Below are 14,104 nucleotides of genomic sequence, written 5' to 3'. Positions count from 1 at the left end.
GAACCTTGTGAAATTGCCTTTGCTTGGCATTACAAGTACTTTGCAATCTGTAAAGCACTATATAAGTACTAGCTAGTAATAATTCATGCTGAATCAGCATTTCACATTCATCTTAGCTTTGTACCATCTCTCTCAAAATTTCTATATTCTGGCAAGACAGACACTTCCTAAATTTTAACTAATCCCAAGTGAAGTACTTGGAACTACTGGTTCTTGAACTTACAAGGTTACCTTCCAAGATAGAAACATCCATCTCAGGATTACTGCTCAGTCACTTATGCTCAGAGAAAGAAACAAATCAAATGATGAAGTCAGAGGCCCAAGGCCCAGCTTTAATGGACCTAAGAATTATATATGTTTAATGCTGCCATATTTGCTAGAGGTTGATGAAGGTGTCTTTCCCTCATTCCTCATGGGAAGGCTCAGATAAAGGGAGTTACATGCCATTTCAAAGGGAGGAAGAAGAAAGTCAGAGGATGAAGTTACTACTTTTAAGGTACAAGGAATGAATAGCTCTTCTTGCCTCACAGGTCAGTCTTTGACACAGATACCTCTTGTCACCATCATGAGAACAAGAGATGGCTGTATCATTCTAAAGCACCAAGTTCTTTAGCACTAAAATGCACTAGAAATGGTGCATTGTCATGCAGCTCTGGAGAGGTTACGTTGATTATCCCTGTTTTGTGACAGTGCTTTGGCATAAGGGAGTCCCTCCTTGGAGGACATATGGTTCCCCAGTTGATATTTTCTTTCTTTTACTGGGCTCACAGTGCCATACTCCCCCTGCACAGGTGTGGCTACCATAAGGTTAAGTCTTTTTCAGATACCTAGTTCACATTTGAAGGAAGATCAGTAGACCAGTCAGAGACCTAGAGGAAACAATATTTTTTTTAATGCTTTATTAACTTCTGCTTTACATCATCCGTTTCCACCAGATTTTGAGTTACAAATTTTCTCCCCATTTCTCCCCCACCCACCACCTCAAAATAGCAGTCCCACAGGATATCCCCTCCTCCAATCTGCTCTCTCCCACATTTTTCCCCATACCCCTTTCCACTTTTCCAGTGGATCTCTATGCCTCAGTGCCTGCACATCCCATTTCCCAATTACATGTAAGATGGTAATAATAATAGTATATATTTATACACACACATGTAAACATATATATATATGCATATTTGAATATTTGATTTCAAAACTTTCAATTCCAGATTCATTCTCCTCCTTCCTCATCACCTACCCCTACTGGGAAGATACGCAGTTCAGTATAGGTTGCACATGTGTTGCTAATGCAAAACAATAACATAATAGATACATTGTAAAAGACTGACTACACTTCTCTCCCTCCCATCCCGCCTCCCACCGGCTCTGCTCTCCACTTTTTCAAAAGTGAGTGCTTCCAACCTCCCTCCCCCCCAGCCTACCCTCCCTTCTATCATCCCCCCTCTCATCCCCTTTCCCCCCTGTTCTCCTGGAGGGTGAGATACCCTATTTATTGTGTATTTCACTCCCTCCTCAAGCCAAATTCAATGGGAATAAGGTTGATCCATTCTCTTTGGCCTTCCTATTCTTCCCCTCCATTGTAACCATTTTCCCTTGCCTCTTCTGTATGAGATAGTTTACCCCAATCTGTCTCTCCCCATCTCCTCTCATTATATTCCTCTCACCTCTTAATTTCACCTTTTAAGTATCATCCCTTCCTGTTAAATTGGTCCTGTGCCCTCTATCTATGTATACCTGTAAACATATATACACACATTCACATTTGTATTCATATGCCCATATACCCTCATATATAGACAAATATATATATATATTTCTAATCCCTTCAACTACTGAGAAAAGTTTCATCAGTTACAATTATTGTTTTTCCATGTAAGAATGTTAATAGTTCAACTTTGATAAGTTCCTTATGATTCCTTTTCCCTGTTTACCTTCTCATGCTTCTCTTGCTTCTTGTATCTGAATGTCAAATTTTCTATTCAACTCTGGTTTTTTCAGCAAGAATGCTTGAAAATCCTCTATTCCACTAAATGACCATATTTTCCCCTGAAACATGATACTCAGTTTTGCTGGGTAGGTGACTCTTGGTTTTAATCCCAGCTCCTTTGCCCTCTGGAATATCATATTCCAAGCCCTTTGATCCCTCAGTGTAGAAGCTGCCAGATCTTGGGTTATCCTGATTGTGTTTCCACAATATTCAAATTGTTTCTTCCTGGCTGCTTGTAATATTCTCTCCTTAATGTGGGAATTCCTGAACCTGGCTATAATATTCCTAGGAGTTTTCTTTTGGGGATCTTTTTCAGGAGGTGATCGGTGGATTCTTTCAACCTCTATTTTACCCTCTGGTTCTAAACCATCAGGGCAGTTTTCTTTGAGAACTTCCTGGAGGATGATTTCTAGGTTCTTACTTTGGTAATGGCTTTCAGGCAGTCCAATAATTTTTAAATTATCTCTCTGTAATGGGAATGCAAATTTAAAGATCTTCCCTGCCCCTAGGCTAAAGTGCACCTGAAACATAGGGTGGGCGGCTTGTTTTTCAGTAGATACTTTTTGATTGGCCAGTGGGTCAATAAGGTTGTTACATTCTCTAAGCCAGGAGAAGGCTATATAAGCCCTGATGTGTAGCTTTGTTTTGGGACTCACTTTGAGAAGTGTTCTGTGATTTGATCTGAATTCTGGGAAGCCGTTGTTGAGAGTCCCCCAGCTTTGAAAAACCCAGATGTTGACTGGGTATGGATGTAATGGTTGGACAGTTTAGAAAGCTTTCTACTTGATCTGTTAATGTCTTGATAATTCTGTCTGTATATTTTGAAGTTTGGGGTGCTGACCTTTTTGCCCTGAACAAGGTAAACGATATATGTCTGACTGATTAAAGTAAGCTTGTTAACACATTTTGAGTTGCTTTCCTTTAACAAAGCAGATCCAAGAACCTGTGGTAGCTGCAAACTCTGAGGACGTGCTTGGGGTGCTTGCTGCTACACTCTCCTGGATCTATTTTCCAGGTCAGTGGTTTTTCCCATGAGATATTTCACATTGCCTTCTATTCTTTTATTTGTTTGGATCTGTTTAACAGAATCTTGATTTCTCATGAAGTCATTAGCTTCCATTTGTTACAATCTAATTCTGAAGCAATGATTCTCCTCATTGAGTTTTTGAGATTATTTTTCCATCTGGCAGATTCAGCTTTTTAAGGCATTCTTCTCCTCATTGCCTTTTTGGGCCTCCTTTGCCATTTGAGTCAGTCTGTTTTTTAAGGTATTATTTTCCTCAGTCAGGCTGTTGACTCTCATTTCATAATTTTCTTGCATTGTTCTCATTTCTCTTGCCAATTTTTCCTCCACTTCTCTTACTTGGTTTTCAAAATCTTGGTTTTTCAAAAAACCTCTATGGCTTGTAACCAGCTTGTATTTTCCTTTAAAGCTTTTGATGCGGGAGTTCTGACTTCACTGTTTTTCTCCTGTTCCATGCTTTGCTCCTTTTTGTCCCCAAAATAGGAATGTAATGTTGGAATCTTCTGTCTGCTTTGTATCCTTTGCCTGCTCATTTTGCCACTCAATTATTTGACTTTTGGGCTTTTTGCCACAGTAGGACTCTGCCACCAGACAGGGGACCTTTCGTCCCAAACTCTGGGGTTTTCTCAGCTGCCGGAGGTATTAGATGGGTACCCTCTCTGAGGTCTCCACATGCTCTGGCAAGCTGGACACACACCCCAGGACCTCCACCCTAGACTGCAATCCAGATCCAAGCAGGTTAAAGCAAGAGAGATTACCCCTCAGACAGGTGCTTGGTCCCCCTACACTCTGCAGGCCAAGAGGTGAAGCTGCCACATGGCGCTGGCTGGCTGTGCTGGTGTCTCAGCAGCTTTTTACCCTGGGGGTAAAAGCCACACACTCCCACTTACTGGTCCCAAAGTCCAGACTGTACTGACTTCTCACTTTGTCCTTTGTGTCTATGTGTTGATGAATCTAGAAATGGCCACAGCTGCTGCTGATCTGTAGTCCCTCTGGCCTGCTGCTGGTCAGGCCCTCCGTGGGGCTAAAGCCTTGGTGAAGGGCTGGGCTAGGCTCCCAGTGCGCTGTGCTGGATTCCTGCCGGCCTGCTAGGCTGTCCTCAGCGCCAGGTTAGCTTCTCTGTGTCGTTTTGTGGGTTCTAAAGCTCCAAAGTTTGTTAAGAGTCCCCTTTTTACATGGATTGGGGAACGTGGAAGCCAGAGCCATGGGAAGGTCGTGTTTCTACTCCACCATCTTTGAAACAGTATCTTAATGAGTTCAGATGCTGAGAATAACATCTAAAACGATGGAAATCAGTTCTATGCAACATTTTTTTAGAAAGTAATAGGGAAGAGGAGGAAGGGAAAAGGGGACCTGATAAACAACTCAGTCACACAAACAGATTACAACTCATGTGAGGGTGACCCTGCATTGGGGAGAAATGCATTTTCTGAGGATCCCTTCTGAGAGTAGGTTACTTATGCCTTGACTCTGTTGGACACCTGAAGCTGGCCATTTTACATGTCATGGTTCAGGGTACACAGGGGATTTGGTGGGTATACAGGTACAGGAAGAAAAACAAATTAACTGTTAGAAAGATAATTATTTTTGGATATACAGATGCATAATACTTAAAAAATATTATTGTCAGCATTTTTCTATGAAGACATTCTATAAGCTACAGTCTCCTTCAAGGGGAGATGGTCATGATGGTCTCAAGACTACTAGACTTAATCTTATAACAAACCTTATGTATAGTTGTGAAAGGGATCATCTTTGCATCTCTTCTAATTTGTTTATGACATGATCATTTATATTTAGGTCATGTATACATTTGGAAATTACTGTATTCTATGATATGAGATGCTGGTCTAAACCAAATTTTTGCCAGACTGCCTTTTCTACCTTTCTTCCCAGAAGTTATTATAAACAAAAGGTAATCCTTACACTAATAACTGAACTACTTGAGTTTCTCTCTTTTTTTTGCTTTTTTTTTGAGGGGGGAGGGTAGGCAATTGGGGTTAAGTGACTTGACCAAGGTCACAGGCTAGTTTTTTGTGGTAAGTGTCTGAGGTCAGATTTGAACTCAGGTCCTCCTGACTCCAGGGCCAGTGCACCACCTAGCTGCCCCTACTCAAGTTTCTCTAATGCTATCTATACATGTTCAATTTCTTCTCAGTATGCCTAATTTATATAGCCAGTGATTAACATTTCTATTCTCTTAAACAGAACCAAATCATTTTGATAGAAATGTTGAACCCTTCATCTCTACTTTTCTTTCATGATTTACAGTGAGATTTTTTTTTACCTTTTCTTACTCTAGATGAATTATATTATTTTATTTAGTTCTATAGTCTTGGTGATTTGATTGCTATGACACTAAGACTTTAAATTACAACAGAAAAAGTTCTTGTTTGGTTTAATTGAATAAGAGTAATATAAAACTTCATGGATCTGTCAAAAATCAATTAAGTCACCTATTCACATAGAATGTATATATAGATGAGAGGTATCTTGATATTGTAAAGACCTCAGTAGTAGATATAGGCCTCAGACTCAAAAAGACCTGAATTTAAGTGTTACCTTAAATACTTGCTAGCTAGGGGACACTGAACAAATCATTTAATCTTTTGGTGCTCCACACAAGTCTCTAAGATTATAAATTAGAGCAGATGTTTCTCTGCATTGGTAGATGGAGTCTACCTACTGGGAGTTCCAATACTAATGAAATTACAGGTCCCATCCAATCAATACATAGATATTTCATGGGGCTTACATATATTTCAATTATTTATCTCTAACTTAGTGAAAAGAATCTTTAATGAAGATATGAAAAAGGAACAGGTAGGCTTTCATGAACAATACAGTATACAGTATTATACAGTATACTATATCTTTACAGTCACAGAATTAATTGAAATATGTAGATAATGAAAGACCTCTCTCCCTGTGTGTTGTTATGGGATTTGCAATAAAACTCCAAGATACACCAAGTACAAATTTGTACTTAAAAGCAAACAAAGTGTACACAGTGATTATCTAAGCACAAACTCAGATCTTATTATATAACTTTTTATATGCAAAAGAAAAGGATAAAAAAATCAAAGGAAATTATTGTTCTGTTCTGATTGGCTACTATTTTTGTTATTGCAAGACTTTTTTTGACCCACAGGGCATTGAAATGCAAAGGGAATTGTAAGATATCCTCACAGTTGAAAAAATATGTACTAACAGGAAATGGGGTGATATAGAGATAATTATTGCTGTTAAAAACAAAAATATATTTTGTTTAACTAGTTTCATTTGTTAGAAGGCAGAACTTTTATTTGATGGGTAATTCAATAAGAGAGGAAGAAAGTGATGATGTAGAAAAAAGAAAGGAAAGAGAAAAGAACATCAGTTAAACATTTTTAAAATACACGGAAGAAAGTAGAAGACAATTTAGATTGGGACGCAGACTGTTTAAACAGGATGTAGGGAACAGGACGTTTTTGCAGATATTTGTTATACATTGTGCTTACTCAGCAGACTAGCAGAGCTATGATTGCTTGAAATCATGATGGTTCTCTTACACTCACTCTTAACGTGAGGTCTACAAACTTGTGTATGATTTTGGCATTTTGATAACTGCATTTCAGTATAACTGGTTTTCTCTAGAATCTTGTAAATTTTATTTTATTTATTAAAGGCATAATTCCAAGAGAGGATCCATAGGGTTAACCAGATTGACAAAGGGGCCCATGGTATAAAAATGATTACGAATCCTTGATCTATTGGTTAAATTCAATTTCAGTGCTTATTCTTTTAAAAAAAATTTTTTTTCAGGGGTGGCTAGGTGGTGCAGTGAATAGGGCACCGGCCCTGGAGTCAGGAGGACCTGAGTTCAAATTTAACCTTAGACACTTTACACACTTACTAGTCATGTGACCTTGGGAAAGTCACTTAACCCCAATTGCCCTGCCCTCCCCCCTCCAAAAAAGCAAAAAAAAAAAAGTTTTTTCCAAATACATGTAAAAGCAATTTTTAACATCCATATTTTAAAATTTGAGTTCCAAATTCTTTTTTTTCCTTCCTCAATTTAGCTTTTATTTACTTTTTTAAATTAAATTTTATGTTTATTTTTAGTTTACAGTTACAAATTTTCTCCCACTCTTTCCCTCACCCACAACTCCATAACAGTGATCCCAATGTATAATCCCTCCCCAGTCTGCTCTGCCATATATCTTCCGCCATCCTCCCTCTGACTTTCCAGTAGGGCAAGATGGATCTCTATGTCCCAGTGCCTGTATATCTTATTTCCCAGTTGCATATGTGTTCCAAATTCTCTTTTTCCATCATGTCCCTTCCCCTTCATTGAGAAGGCAAGCAATTTGAATTACTTGTTGTATGTCAGTTCACAATTCCAATAGGTTATAAATTTGCAGTCATGCAAAATATATTTCTATATTTGTCATGTTGTGAAATAAAACAGACAAAAACTCCAAGAAAAATAAAATTTTAAAAAAGCATGCTTCAATCTACATTCAGATTCTATCAGTTCTTTCTCTTGAGATAGATAACATTTTTCATCATAAGTCTTTTGGAATTAGCTTGTATCATTGTAATTGTTGAGAATAGCTAAGTCATTCACAGCTGATCATCATACAATATTGCTGTTACTGTGTACAATATTTTTCTGGTTTTGCTCACTTAACTTTGTATTGGTTCATGTAAGTCTTTCCAAGTTTTTCTGAAAAGATTCTACTCATTATTTCTTTTTTTTTTTTTGGAGGGGGGAAGGCACAGCAATTGGGGTTAAGTGACTTGCCCAAGGTCACATGGCTGGTAAGTGTTAAGTGTCTGAGTTCAAATTTGAACTCAGGTCCTTCTGACTCCAGGGCTAGTGCTCTATTTACTGTGCCACCTAGCTTCCCCTATTCAATATTTCTTATAGCACAATAGTATTCCATCACAATCATATGCCACAACTTCTTCAGCTATTTCCCCATTTATGGACATCCCCTCAATTTGTAATTCATTACTACCACAAAAAGAGCTGGTATAAATATTTTTTTTATATATGGGTGCTTTTCCTTTTTTAAAAAAATCTCTTTAGCATACTGAGCTAGTAGTGGTATTGCTGTGTCAAAGGGAATGTTTTATAGACCTTTGGTCATAATTCCAAACTGCTCTTCAGAATTGTTGAGTCAGTTCACAATTCCACCAACAGTGCATTAGTGTCCCAATTTCCCTATATCCCCTCCATTTTGCTTTTCTGTCATATTAGCCAATCTAATAGGTATAAAGTAGTACCTCTTCATTGTTTTAATTTGCATTTCTCTAATCAATAGATATTTAGAGTATTTTTTTTAATATGACTATAGAGCACTTTGATTTCCTCATCTGAAAATTGCCTGTTCATATCCTTTGATCAATTATCAATTGGGTAATGAATCTTATTTTTATAAATTTGACTCAGTTCTCTACATATTTGAGAAATTAGGCCTTTATTACAGAAACTTGCTGTGAAAATTTTCCCCCAGTTTTTGTAAGATTCTGGTTTTTATTCCATTCTGCTATCTGCTTCTGTTTTGTGAGTGAGTTTATTCCATTCACATTCAGTTATGATTACTAACTGTATTTCTCTCCATCTTATTTTCCCCATTAACCCTTCTCTCTCACATTGTCTTTCCTCAAAACTGTTTTGCTTCTGACCACTGCCTCCCCCAATTCTCTGTCCTTTTGCTCAGCTCCCCCAACCATCTCTAACCCCCCTCTATTCCTACTTCCCTGTAGGGTAAGATAGATTTCTATACCTGCATGTGTATGTTATTCCCTCTTTAAGCCAATTCTGATGGCAATAAGGTTCAGGCATTGCTCACCCCCCATTTCCCCTCCATTGTAAAAGCTTTTCATCTTTTTATGTTAGATAATTTACCCTATTCTATCTCTCCTTTTCCCCTTCTCCCAATGCATACCTCTTTTTCACCCCTTAATTTTATTTTTTTAATATCATCCCTTCTTAAGTCAATTCACACCCATGCTCTTTGTCTATATATACTGCTAACTACCCTAATAATGATAAAGTTCTTGGGAGTTACAAGTATCATCTTCCTATGTAGAAATGTATACAGCTTAACATTATTTAATCCCTTATGATTTCACTTTTCTATTTGCCTTTTAATACTTCTCTTAAGTCTTGTATTTGAAAGAAAAATTTTCTATTCAGCTCTGGTCTTTACATAAAAAATGCTTGGAAGCCCTCTATTTCATTAAATAGCCACTTTCCCCATCAAGGATTATAAGTTTTTCTTGGTAGGGATTCTTTGTTGTTAATTCTAACTCTTTTGCCCTCTGGAACATCATATTCCAAGCCCTCTGATCTGCTAATGTAGAAACTGCTAAATTTTGTGTTATCCTAAACTGTGGTTCCATGATATTTCAATTGTTTCTTTCTGGCTGCTTGCAATATTTTCTCCTTGATGTAGGAGCTCTGGAATTTAGATATACTATTTCTGTTAGTTTTCATTTGGGGATCTTTTTCAGGAGGTGATCAATAGATTCTTTCCATTTCTATTTTACTTTCTGGTCCTAGATATTAGGGCAGTTTTCTATGATAATTTCTTGAAAAACAATGTCTAGGCTCTTTTTTTATTATGGTTTTTAGGGAGTCTAATAATTCTTGATCTCTTCTCAATCTATTTTCCAGGTCAGTTGTTTTTCTGATGAGATATTTCACATTTTCTTCTATTTTTTTCATTATTTTATTTTTTTCATAGTTTCTTAATGTCTCATGGAGTCATTAACATCCACTTGCCCATTTCTAAATTTTTTTTTTCTTTTTGGAGGGGGAAGGTGGGGCAATTGGGGTTAAGTGACTTCCCTAAGGTCACACGGCCAGTTTTTTGTTTGTGTTAAGTGTCTGAGGCTGGATTTGAACTCAGGTCCTCCTGACTCCAGGGCCAAGTGCTCTATTTACTGCACCACCTAGCTGCCCCCCAATTATAATTTCTAAGGAATTATTTTCCTTAGTGAGCTTTTGTATCTCCTTTTCCATTTAGCCAATTCTGCTTTTTAAGGAGTTTTTTTTCCTTCAGTGAATTTTGTACCTCTTTTTCCACATTCATTTTCCATTTCCCATTCTGCTTCTTAAGATGATCTTCAGTTCAGTGTATTTTTATGCCTTTGTGCATGTGTGTGTGTGTGTGTGCCTCCTTTACCAAACTGTTGAGTCATTTTTTCATGATTTTCTTGCATTACTCTCATTACTTCTACTTTTCCTCTGCCTTTCATATTTGCATTTTAAGATCTTTTTTGAGTTCTTTCAGAAATTCTTTTTTGGCACCTCAGACCAATTAACATTTTTCTTTGAGATTTTGCATGTAGCTGTTTTGACATTATTGTCTTCTTTTGAGTTCATATTTTGATCTTTCCTGTCACTGCTGTAATTTTCTATGATCAGGTTCTTTTTATTTTTGTTGTTTACTTATTTTCTTAGCCTATTCCTTGACTTTTAATTTTATGGTAAAATTGGGTTCTGATCCTGTGAAGGAGGTGACACTGTCCCAAGCTTCAAGTTTTTCATGATGTTGATCCTACAACTGGCTTCAGATACCAAATCAAGGAAAATTGGTAAGAACCTAAAGGGTCAGCACATCTCTAAGAAATGAATTTTGACTTCAAAACACAAAGAATACATAATCTTTTTATGTGTATATCATCACAAAATTCCTTAAGTACACACTTGCAAAGCTACCATTTTACCTTGAGAAATCTGAGAATCAGCTAGAATGCTCAAGAAATATCCTACTGCCACCAAGGTAAGCTAAACTCTTTTCTGTATTCAAACCATATTTCTAGCAAGTATAGGATAATTCCTTAGCCTCTTCCCTCATGCTAATCTTTTCACACTGCTTTCCCAATGATTAGCAAAAATGGCAATAGGTACCACCTGAACAATTTGTGTCATTTAATAAAAACTTGTCAAAAATTCCTTCCACTAAAGTAAACATCATCAATTTTTTGTTTCCTTCTTATTCTTCTCTAAGTTATTAGCAATGACCTATGTTCTTTGATGTTTGGCTGCACTCAGACTAGAGGGATTGCTGTTTGCATTTAAGACCTTTTCTGTGACCGGTTGCGTTTCCTCTTGTATGCACCCTCTTTAGATCCAGAGTCTGATGAGCTCTTTTCTTTCTCTTTGCCACTGGACTTCTCAGCTCCTTTCCTCAAATTCCTTAAGATGTAAAAACATCTTCAGTACCAGTGTGTGGATCCAGTTCTTCTTTTATTTCTTCCTTCACCTCATCTTCAATCATTACTTTTCCTTTTCTGACCTCTTGAATAATTTCTTCAGGAAGGATGAAGTTCTCTGAATTAGGGAATGGAAGAGTATCAGACTCATGCAATGTTTGCATATCGTACATAGTACTTAAATGGACCAAGATGACTTTGGAGGAGATCTGCCTCCCTATGTTCTGACTGAACTTGTCTCTGATGCAGATCATGTGGAAGTGCCGGTTCACACTTGTGTCCCAGCATGGTGTGGAAGAGACACACTTCTACCTCAGGGCTCCAGACCCCGACTTCTTCGGGAGGGCCCAGCGCCGACTCCACCGGGCCCTTTTCACCGCTACCACAAGGGCCCGGACTGGAAGCAGGGCCACCTCCGCCATCCCCACAGCTGCCGCCACCTACTCCTCCCACACCCGAGCCAGGGCCGCCACCGCTACTGCTTTCACCAGTGGCAACCTCGGCTTCCCCCATAGCTCAGTCCCAGCTAAGAGATGACTATTTTTTTTTTTAATATGCTGGAAAACTTTATTGCAGTTGTAGTGGGATAGCTGGAAACAGTTTAGATGATTCCAATTTTGTTGTCAAAATCTAAAGCATAGTCTGGAGTAAGTTATATATAGGCCTTCTTCTCTCCATCAGGCTGGATCAGTGTGTTAACCCTGGCCATGCCAATGTCATACAGTTTCTTTACCGCCTGCTCGATCTGATGCTTATTGACCCTGATGTCCACAATGAAGACTAGGGTGTTGTTATCCTCAATCTTCTTCATAGCAGACTCAGTGTTCAAGGGAAACTGAATGATGGCATAGTGGTCAAGCTTGTTTCTCCAAGGCACACTTTTCTGAGGGTATTTGGGCTGCCTTCAAAGTCTTAATGTCTTGAATCTTTGAAAGTAGGGGCTTTTTGTGGCTGTGGATACCCTTCAATATGACCTTCTTGACCTTCAAGGCTTGGACTTCAATTCTGTCTTGGGGGGAGACAATGGTTTCCTTCTCTTTTGGTGCTATCTTGGGGAAAAGGGTATTCTTGACTATTTTTTTAAAAGATTTGATTCAATGTCCCATTAATGTGTTAGAAATCATGCAACATTTTTTGAAAGATGCAAAATAGAGATAATATTGGGACATTCTCAATCTGCTTTCCATAGGAGTCTATGAAGAATCTCACTTACATGTTGAATCTGCTGACTGGAGGTCAATCATTTTGGACATTAACTGGTAAGGAAATAGTGAATAAATTTTCCTATTTTCAAACAACATACTAATCAGCAGAATAGTCCTCTTTCAGGGCTTCTAAACCAACAATAAGGTTCCAGGGCTTCTATAACAACAGCAATGTACTCTGTCAGCAAACAGGTATGACAAAGTAACAACAACACATACAGAACAGACAGGCAGAGTGCCGTACCACAGGCATCCTTCTTCCCAGTTCTTCTGTGTCCCAGCTCATGGTTGAGCTTTTATATCTCTGCTCCTCCCACTACGGGGTTCTGTTTCTAACAAAGACTTGATAAAATGGCAAGTGAGCCTGAAAGGCACTTGAATAACTGAAACAAGGAGTTAAGAACCAATTTGCTTGCCTTTACAAATGCTCTCAGAGAACTTAGCTTCTCTTACACATACACACACACACACACACACACACAGTCATTAAATTACTGTGCAAAAAACATTTAACCTCTTTTGGTCCCAGTTTACTCATCTAGAAATGAGGGGTTTATAGTGATAGTGATGGGGTACTTGGGATCTATGTCTGTAAAATCAATTTGTAAACTCAATTTGTAATATCAGTTTGTAAAATCAGTCTGTAAAGCCAGACTGTAAAATCACATTTCCCCCTCCCCAACATCAGAACATTAATTCTGCCCAGCAACAACTCATGAACTGTTTATTTCTGCTTGGAACAATAACAAGCTACACCTCTGAATCCTTCACTAAACCATCTATAAACATTTTAGGTAAACGTTATCTCCCCTTAGTAAGTGGTCAGCTGCACCATGAATCCTTCAAAGCACTATCTATAGGTTAACTCCTTAGCCAATTATACACATACTGAGTCTCTGTTAGCCTTGGTTCCCAACATACATCTTGTCAAACAATTACACTGATGGGTGGCAGACTAGGCACTTCTCAGTCAACTGTTGACTGCTTAGTAACATTTCAGGCCTAAAACCACACCTGCAGGTAGCCCCACCTTGGGCTATTTCCCCATGAATTATGGGCAATACTCCTGTGCAGTTGATATTAAAAGTGCATGTTCCTTTAAGCACTGACCACCCCTTAACTCCTCCCTAATCCCACCTTTACTCACCTAGTTAGCATAATTGATATCTGACTTATTACCTTAAAAACTATGCCTATGTCTTCTTTAAGTTTGCAGGTCCCCTAAGGACCCTTGCCCGCTGTAAAGTGTACAATAAACTTTTACAATTCTGACCCCAAGTCTGCTTGGGCCTACTGAAATTCTTTTCCAGACTGAATCTCAGGCATTCTGGTCTTTGATAAGGATCAGAGTTCCTGTATAACCTATTGCCATCCCCCAACATTTACTTTACCAGGTATCTACACCCTGCACCCCTCCAAAGAGATGAGACAGAGGAAAAATAGCTATATGTACAAAAACATTTATAGCAGCTTTTTTGGGGGGTAGTAGTAGTAGTAGTAACAGTAAGAGTAGTAGTAGTAATAGTAGCAGCAGCAGCAGTAGTAGGAACAACAGTAGTAGTATGGAATTATAAACAAAAGAGGTACCTATCAATTGGGGAATGAGTATAGTACTCTATTATATTCTTATTACTACATGTCTGTAATAAAATATTATTGTAAGAAATCACAAAG

General features: G+C 38.2%; 1 protein-coding gene and 1 pseudogene across 1 annotated transcript in view; one reads left to right on the top strand and one right to left on the bottom strand.

The window, feature by feature from the left end:
- Positions 1-14,104, top strand: part of LOC138166401 (retroelement silencing factor 1-like) — a 131,247-nt gene that overhangs the window by 30,296 nt on the left and 86,847 nt on the right. The gene's annotated exons all lie outside the window — the stretch shown is intronic.
- LOC138166355 (MRG/MORF4L-binding protein pseudogene) lies at positions 10,610-11,753 on the bottom strand (annotated as a pseudogene).

Source organism: Petaurus breviceps, unplaced genomic scaffold, assembly GCF_028583685.1.
Source record: "Petaurus breviceps papuanus isolate PSGF00001 unplaced genomic scaffold, PetGlider_PUasm1.0 221, whole genome shotgun sequence".
In the NCBI taxonomy this organism is placed as follows: domain Eukaryota; kingdom Metazoa; phylum Chordata; class Mammalia; order Diprotodontia; family Petauridae; genus Petaurus; species Petaurus breviceps.
The sequence above is the reverse complement of the archived record's forward strand: the minus strand, read 5'-3'. Positions and strand labels throughout refer to the sequence as shown.